Source organism: Apis dorsata, unplaced genomic scaffold, assembly GCF_000469605.1.
Source record: "Apis dorsata unplaced genomic scaffold, Apis dorsata 1.3 scaffold_41, whole genome shotgun sequence".
NCBI classification, from domain to species: Eukaryota; Metazoa; Arthropoda; class Insecta; order Hymenoptera; family Apidae; genus Apis; species Apis dorsata.
In genome coordinates, this window is record NW_006263343.1 from 424,217 (window position 1) to 431,860 (window position 7,644).

The 7,644-nt window shown below is 31.6% G+C and overlaps 1 long non-coding RNA gene across 1 annotated transcript; it reads right to left on the reverse strand.

The window, feature by feature from the left end:
• Positions 1–402: 402 nt before the first annotated feature.
• Positions 403–3,479, reverse strand: LOC116186469. The gene is made up of 2 exons (XR_004151484.1): positions 1,060–3,479; positions 403–927 (listed from the first exon to the last, which is right to left on the reverse strand). It is a non-coding gene; the product is annotated as an uncharacterized LOC116186469 (long non-coding RNA).
• Positions 3,480–7,644: the final 4,165 nt, after the last annotated feature.

Below are 7,644 nucleotides of genomic sequence, written 5' to 3' on the forward strand. Positions count from 1 at the left end.
TCGTATTCTATCGAAACTCGTTCGTTGTACATTATATTGTATATAAAATTTGAACCGATAAGAGAGAATATTAATACACTTTAAAAAAATAAAAATTGTTGTATTAGAAAAATTAAATAAAATTAAGTAAAATTGTTGATTTAGAAAAATATTCCATGCAAAAATTTGTTTAGTTAGTTTCGAAGTAAGCGATCGAAGTAATGCGCGTTGACTCAACTTGCGCAATCGGTTAATTAAGGACAAGCGTAGAATGATTCTACCGACCGTCACGATCCTCTTGTTTGACGTCGGTAGATTACTTCCTACTGCAACAAACAAGAACAACAAAGCGGTATATAGCGATAGAAGGGAATGAAAAATCGAATCGTGGAAACTTGTGCAACGTTCAAGTACACAGATTGGATCTACCCATTGTTATCTTTAATTATCATTGTATACGGATGTTGCAAATGCGAAAGAAGCACTTTTTCTTTCTTTCTTTTCTTTTTTTTTTTTACAAAATTGTCTTTCGTTTCAAATTTTACTAAAAAAAATCGAAAACGTTGAGAATAAACGCTGTCACCGTTTCTCTTTATTGCACGCATTATAAGAAAAAAGTTTCTTTCTCGTTCCGTTGCTAGGTATAAAAGTCGCTCTATAGGCTCATTAATAATTCGCTCGTGTAGAAATCTTCGACAGAGTAGCGCGTTAAGATTTATGCGCTATTTAAAACGAAGGTTTTGTTTGATTCACCGTACCACCACCGTCTCTCTTGCAACTTTAATATACAACTACTGGTGTAAAATTCTGCTTTTCCACTTTTTTTCTTTCGTGCAGGGAACAAAAACATTATTATTTATCTTCGTTCGTGCGTCGTAATTCTGACTCGACAACATCTTTTCCCTTCGTGAACAATATCACATCTATTGTATAAAAGAGACACCTCGTCTGTAAAATAAAAGAATTTCATTTCTTTTGTTTAAAATTTTCATAAATAAAAATAATAGAAATATTTCATTCAAAATTTCCAAGACGAGCTAATTTATATATCGAGTCGATATTTCAGAAATCTAGGATTACCTTTAAAGAAATATTCGTTCTATCGTTAATCGATGAAAGAGATATCGATCAAATTTTGTCGCAGGATCGCAGAAAAAACGTTCGAGAATTGAATTCTTCTTCTTTTTCTAAAATTCCGATTTGCCTGTTTTTTATTTCTTTCCTTTCGTGCAGAGAACAAAAAACATATTATTTATCTTCGTTCGTGCGTCATATAATTCTCGACGTCTTCCCCTTCGTAAACAATATCACATCTATTATATCAAAGAGACACCTTATCCATGACATAAAAAAATATCATTTATTTTTTTTAAATTTTCATAAAATTTTCAAACCGAATCATCGGGTCGATATTTCAGAAATCTAGGATTACCTTCAAAGAAAAATCCGTTCCATTAATCGACGAGATAGAATTCGATCGAATTTTGTCGAAGAAAAACGTTCAAGAATTCTTCTTCTTCTTCTTTTTCTTCTTTTTCTCGAAGACTCTGTATTACGTGATTGCCATTATACGGGCCAGCTGAATAATGGCCGACTTCCGGCCAAGCTACGAACACGCGACGCTTTAAATGTTATTATTAGCCCCCTTATTTGCTCAAGGAATGTCATCGGCTTCTTCTTTCAACGATATCGTGGCCAACCCCCCGGGATACCATGCGCGTTCTGCCCTGTTTCCTCCAGCTTTTCACCGCTTCGCTCGAATTACACGTTTCGTGGGACGCGGGAGCACGATGTCACGGATGTCGAACGGAACGGACTACGTTGTCACGTGATCGTCACTACCGTTCCAATGGCGTCGAACGGAGAAAAATGTAAAGCAAGCGTACCACTACACTTATTGATGGCGCTTGTCGATCGTGAGGATGGATTTGTGGAAATAGATAATTGTATCGTTGATTGGATAAATATACTCGTCTCTTAATACGTCGAATTACGATCTATTATTATTATGTTGTTAGTTCAATTATTAACAGAGTGTTCGAAATAGAGAAATAAAACTAGCTTGATTGAAGTTGTTATTCAGTGTTCAATTCCACTCTTTGGATCAAAGAAAATGGATCTTTTCATCGATTATCCAAGATCTTTAAATGTTATTAATTGATTTAATTATTGAGAACGAGTTCATTCCTTGCACCATAGAAATAAAACTAAAACTTGATTGGAGTTGTTATTCAGTGTCTAGATCTTCTCTCTTTTCGTCGAATTATCCCAGATCCTCAAATTATTGGAAACTGATATCCATAATAGATTAATAATAAATATTTCGAGTGAAACAAAAATTCATTTTCGTACAAAGTACATACAATTATACGAGGGGAAGTATTAGAGAACTAGGAGCGAAAACTAGGGTTTTTTTTTGCAAGCATTTCCGGAGGAGAGAGGAAGATGCAATTTGTTTTGTCACGTTTCGTTGGCCCTTGAATGCCAACAAATGTTCTGTCGACCGAGGCTGTCGAAAAAAATGTGCTCATTTGAAATCGACCATTTCTTTCTTTTTTCCTTTCTTTCTTTCTTTCTTTCGGATAATTCGTAATTGATAAAATGTTGGAAACATCGCTTTCAATTTTTTCATTCGTGAAATAAGAAACATGATGGATTTGTTGCCGCGAGAAAAAATAACTAGACACGGGTAACAAATTTTGAAGATACACATATTAGCAGTGTTATTACTCTTAAGCGCGAATAAGTTCATATTCCATATTCCGCGTAATACTGATTAAAAGTAACGATAACCTGCATTATCGATCGGGAGGTAAATTCTATTTGACAAATGAAAAATTAGAATCGAAAGGAATTAAATTATCGATCGTAAGGATGAAACGACGATAATTTTCTCGTTTCCAATTTGCAATTATCGATATCGGAAAAAATCTCACCGTGTTTTAAATTACGCTTAGTTATAATATAACATCGAACGACGACAAGATTCGTTTCAAAGATAAACAATCGAATAAATTATTCCAAGCAATTTTATTTCGTCGTTTCGTTTAAAAATTTAAAACGAAATTGTTGAAAATCATTAATTAGACATAACTGTTGCTCTCTTCTGTAATTTTGTGTAAAATGTAATAATAGAGAATAAAGAATACGTAACATCTGTATTTAAATATTATTTTTTTTTTTTTAAAAAGAATCACTATCCTCGTTCGAGTTAAGAATTATTTTATTCTCGTGTCGCGAGTAACATACAACGTACAAGTGATATTTATGCATCTCCAACTTTCCTAACACGATGTCTCTAAAATGGAGGAACTGGCTGCAGCTGTTCGCATGTAACGCAATTATCGAGTGGGTAATTTTTAAGCAAACGTCGGTTAACTACGATTCTACGCTCTTCATACATTTGCCTGATTCAACGTAGCCTAGCATTTTACCAACATTTTCCCATGCTGAAAATAATCCTGAAGATTCAATTAGACTCCCGAGACCGAAGGAAAGAATTTTTCGACGAAACAAAATATATTTACTTCGATTTAATTTTTAATGTAATCGAACTGTTTCGCAATTTTAATTCGAATTATTATTCGAATTAAAATAATTATTATTAATTATTCCGAATTTTAATTCGGAAATGAGTGACAAAACCAAACCTCGCTCAACCGTGAAATTTTGATACGAATAAATTATCGAACGAGATTTTCAGTTTCACTCGATATCGCTCGAAAAAAAAAATTCAAATTCAAATTTCGCACGAGCGTTATTACATGTAAACAAATTTCAGAGAAGAGGGGGAGGGATGATAAAAATAATAAATGTTTAGACGAACACACGTTCAGAACAATTCTTCTCCTCGGGTATAATAATTATCTGGATAAAAACGTTCGAAAACAGTTTACTTATAAATATATACCACTTTATCTAACTGGAAAAAGAAGAAATATTTTAACGGCGATAATCGCGTGAAACTTTTAGACACGTTAGAAATTATGTTATCCGAAGTTTGCCCCGAAAGGGTAGACCACCCTGTGCATTAAGGGTTGTTAGATAACGAGTACGCTTTAAATCATCCGTCGGCTGGGGGAGGAAAAAAAATAAAATAAAGTAAAAAGAATCCCGTTTAAATCCCGTGGATATCGGCGAATAAACATTTATCGCGATAAACATTTAACCGCTCTTTCTCCCTTTTTTTCTTTTTTCCTTTTTTTTTTCTATATCAGATCGTGTAATTAGCCCCGATAAAAATGTTTTTCGCGGTGGATAAAAAGTCGTTAATCACGCGAGAAATAGCGTCTGTTCGACGAAAAATCGTCGATGCCTCTATCTCCTTGCCTCGTGCCTCGTGTTTCTATACTCTCGACACTTTGTTATCCGTTTTTCAAATTACGTTGTTGTTGGATTTTAATATTAGGGGAAGGGATTATATAATTTATATATAGATAAATATAATATATATATTATATAATATTTTAATATATTATAATAATTATAATAAATTTTTGATCAGCAATTATGGGGAGGATTATTCTATTTCTTCGTTCTTTCTTTATTTGTTGTTTATCTCGCCATGAAATGCGTTTCTGGATCGAAAACGAGATAAGATAAAAGTATTGAAACTTTGTGGATTAAACGATTATTTTTCACTCGAATTGGAGTATTTTTGAGGTTATATTTCTTCTAACGCTTATCTTAATATATTTAATTTTAATTGATCCAAGAGAAACACAGATAAAGTTCTTCTTTTTTTAACAAGCTTTGTTCGACAAGATAGAAGGGATAAAATTTATTTCGAAAACTTGAGAGAAAATTTTTCTTGAATTTCTTTTTAAAAATTGGAATTCGAACGAAAATTAAATAAATATCACGAGAATTTGTGATATCGTATAGAGCTAATATATTTAATCTCGAGCTAATTCTTCCATTTCTTCCTTTCTCATTCTCCTTTTTCGAGAAATATCCGTTTCTTAATCCGCTTACGCAACACGTATCGCGGTGAAAGCAACCGTCGGCCAAACAAATTCCCTCGAGTCGGCTGTTATTTTAACTAAAATCGCGAACTTTTTGCACGAGAACGATGCGAAAGATCCGTGGAAAATAAATTTATCGTGGGTTACGCGCCACCAAATCACGTTTTTCTTATTGGAAAACGAAGAAACAATTTCGCCAATTCCCAATATCATTCGATGTCGGAAGAAATGGCGTCCGACGGATCAAGCGATCCGACTTTGCGAACGCGCTTAACACAGTTCATTATCAAAAATATTTTTTTTATTCGTGCTTCAACTTTTTTCATAGAAAAGAGGAAATTATTTTCCTCCTCCTCCTCCTTCTTCTTCTTCTCGTAATTAAAAGAAGAATTTTAAAAAATTTTAAAAAATTGTTTTTCAACTCGATGCCCGAGGAAATGTAATTTCTTCGTCGAAAAGGAAGAGGAAAATCTAAAAAAAAAATAATCTAATAAATAATTTAATTTTTATTAACGATCGAAAATTCGAATATTATTATTGTGTAAATAATTCGTGAGAGATAATTTCGTTTCCAAAAAAAAAAAAAACGTTTTTGAAAGAAAAAAGGAAATATATATATATATATATATACGTTCGAAGCGATAAAAGAAAGGGATACGTTACACGCGTTTTCTATTCCTCGACGAGAAATACAGTAGAAATTTGCGATTGAATCGCTCGATCAATTGTACGTGCACGGACATATATTGGGTAATCCGATTCGTAAGCCGGCAATAAAATCATTTTTCACAATTTTGCACGCCTATCTTTAACGTGTTTCATAAATAATTGAAATTCGATGCACCAGATGCACGTGGAATTCACTGTATGTCCATTGTTCTACATTATTTCCTTACTTTTCTTCCTTTCTTTCTTTCTTTTCTTCCGCGTGTTTTATGCTTTGAAATAAAATTGAAACGCTTTGAAACGCGTTGAAATACAAGAATTATACCAATGAGTAATATTGTTATTGTTTTTGTTAATCAATTATATGAGAGTTATATGTATAATGATACCAATATGTATTATTTGTGAATCTGTTAAAACAGGAAATTACGATTAAAAATATTCGAATAAGAGAATTAAATGCCTTTCGATCGTACGATGTATATTAAATCGCGAGATAATTTCCAGAGGTTTCATTGATAATTATTAAGAATAAAATTACGATAATTTAGAAAAAGGATAATTTGTAAATCTAAAATTAAAAATAGATACCATCATATTAACAACAGAAGAGAGGAAAAAAGGTATCCATTTTGTTATTTACATAAATTAATGCAACAAGCTTTAAAAAAAAAAAAGAAAGAAAAGTTTAATCCAATAAAAAATAATAATCGTAATTTCTCCTTTCTTTCATACAAAAAAATTTTGTTATTTACATAAATTAATGGAACAAGCTTTAAGAAAAAAAAAATAGAAAGAAAAGTTTAATCCAATAAAAAATAATAATTTCTCTTTTCTTTCATACAAAAAAATTTTGTTATTTACATAAATTAATGGAACAAGCTTTAAAAAAAAAAAAAAGAAAGAAAAGTTTAATTCAATAAAAAATAATAATCGTAATTTCTCCTTTCTTTCATAACAAAAAAAAAAATTTTATCAACACGATTCCTCTTCCTCTTCCTTTGTTTGTACAAAACTAATCGTTCGAACGGATGGATAAAAAAAATTATATGTATACACACGTATCGATTATTGCATATATCCATATGCAATAAGATCGTGCATGGAACGATAGAAAATTAGTATAATTAACATTGTACATGGCTGTAAAAGTATGGCTCAGTTTCAATTATATCGGGGAATAGCTGTTTTTAACTCTGGAGGAGATAGAGAGGAAAAAAGTTCGTTGAAAGAAAAGGAAAAATCGATTTAATAAGCACATCGCGATATTGTCCTAAATGATCGCAAAGCGTGGAAGGAGCCGGTTGTGTTATAAATATAGCGAGGCGGAAAATGGAATCTTTGAGAATCGTTCAGAAATGAACTAGAGTCAGCCGATATTTTTTCTTTTCTTTCTTTCTTTTTTTTTTTTTTCGTCGAGTATGGGAATCAAAAGTGAATCGTTGCAGTAATAGTTGCAGTATCGAGATCGAAACAAATTATTAAGCGAGGTCGAGAGATATTTTTTTCTCTTTTTTTCAAAAAAAGCAAAATATTTCGAGTTGATTCGAAAATCGCGATTGAAATTGTGGCGAATTTTTTATCGGTATGCGATGATAGATATTTTCCCATCAATGTACAATTTTTAACAAATTGATCGAAATAATTGCGACAATGTAAAAATTTTTGAAGGAAAATCGAATTAACTTTTTTCTTTTATCGAGAAACCTTTCCGTATGTAGTTAGATTAGGTTAAATTCTATGCGATGATAAATATTTTTCCATTGTATAATGTTCGAAATAATTACGACAAAAAATTTATAAAAATTTTTGAAGAAAAATCGGGTTAATTTTTTTCTTTTATCGAGAAACCTTTCTGTATTAAGTTAGGTTAGGTTAGATTAGATTAAGTTATGTTCTATCGCTATACGATGATAGATATTTTAAAAAGCTAATTTTATCGAGAAACGATTCCTTTCTATATGTACTTAGATTAAGTTAGGTTAGATTCTATGCGATGATAGATATTTTTCTATTGTATAGTATTCGAAATAAT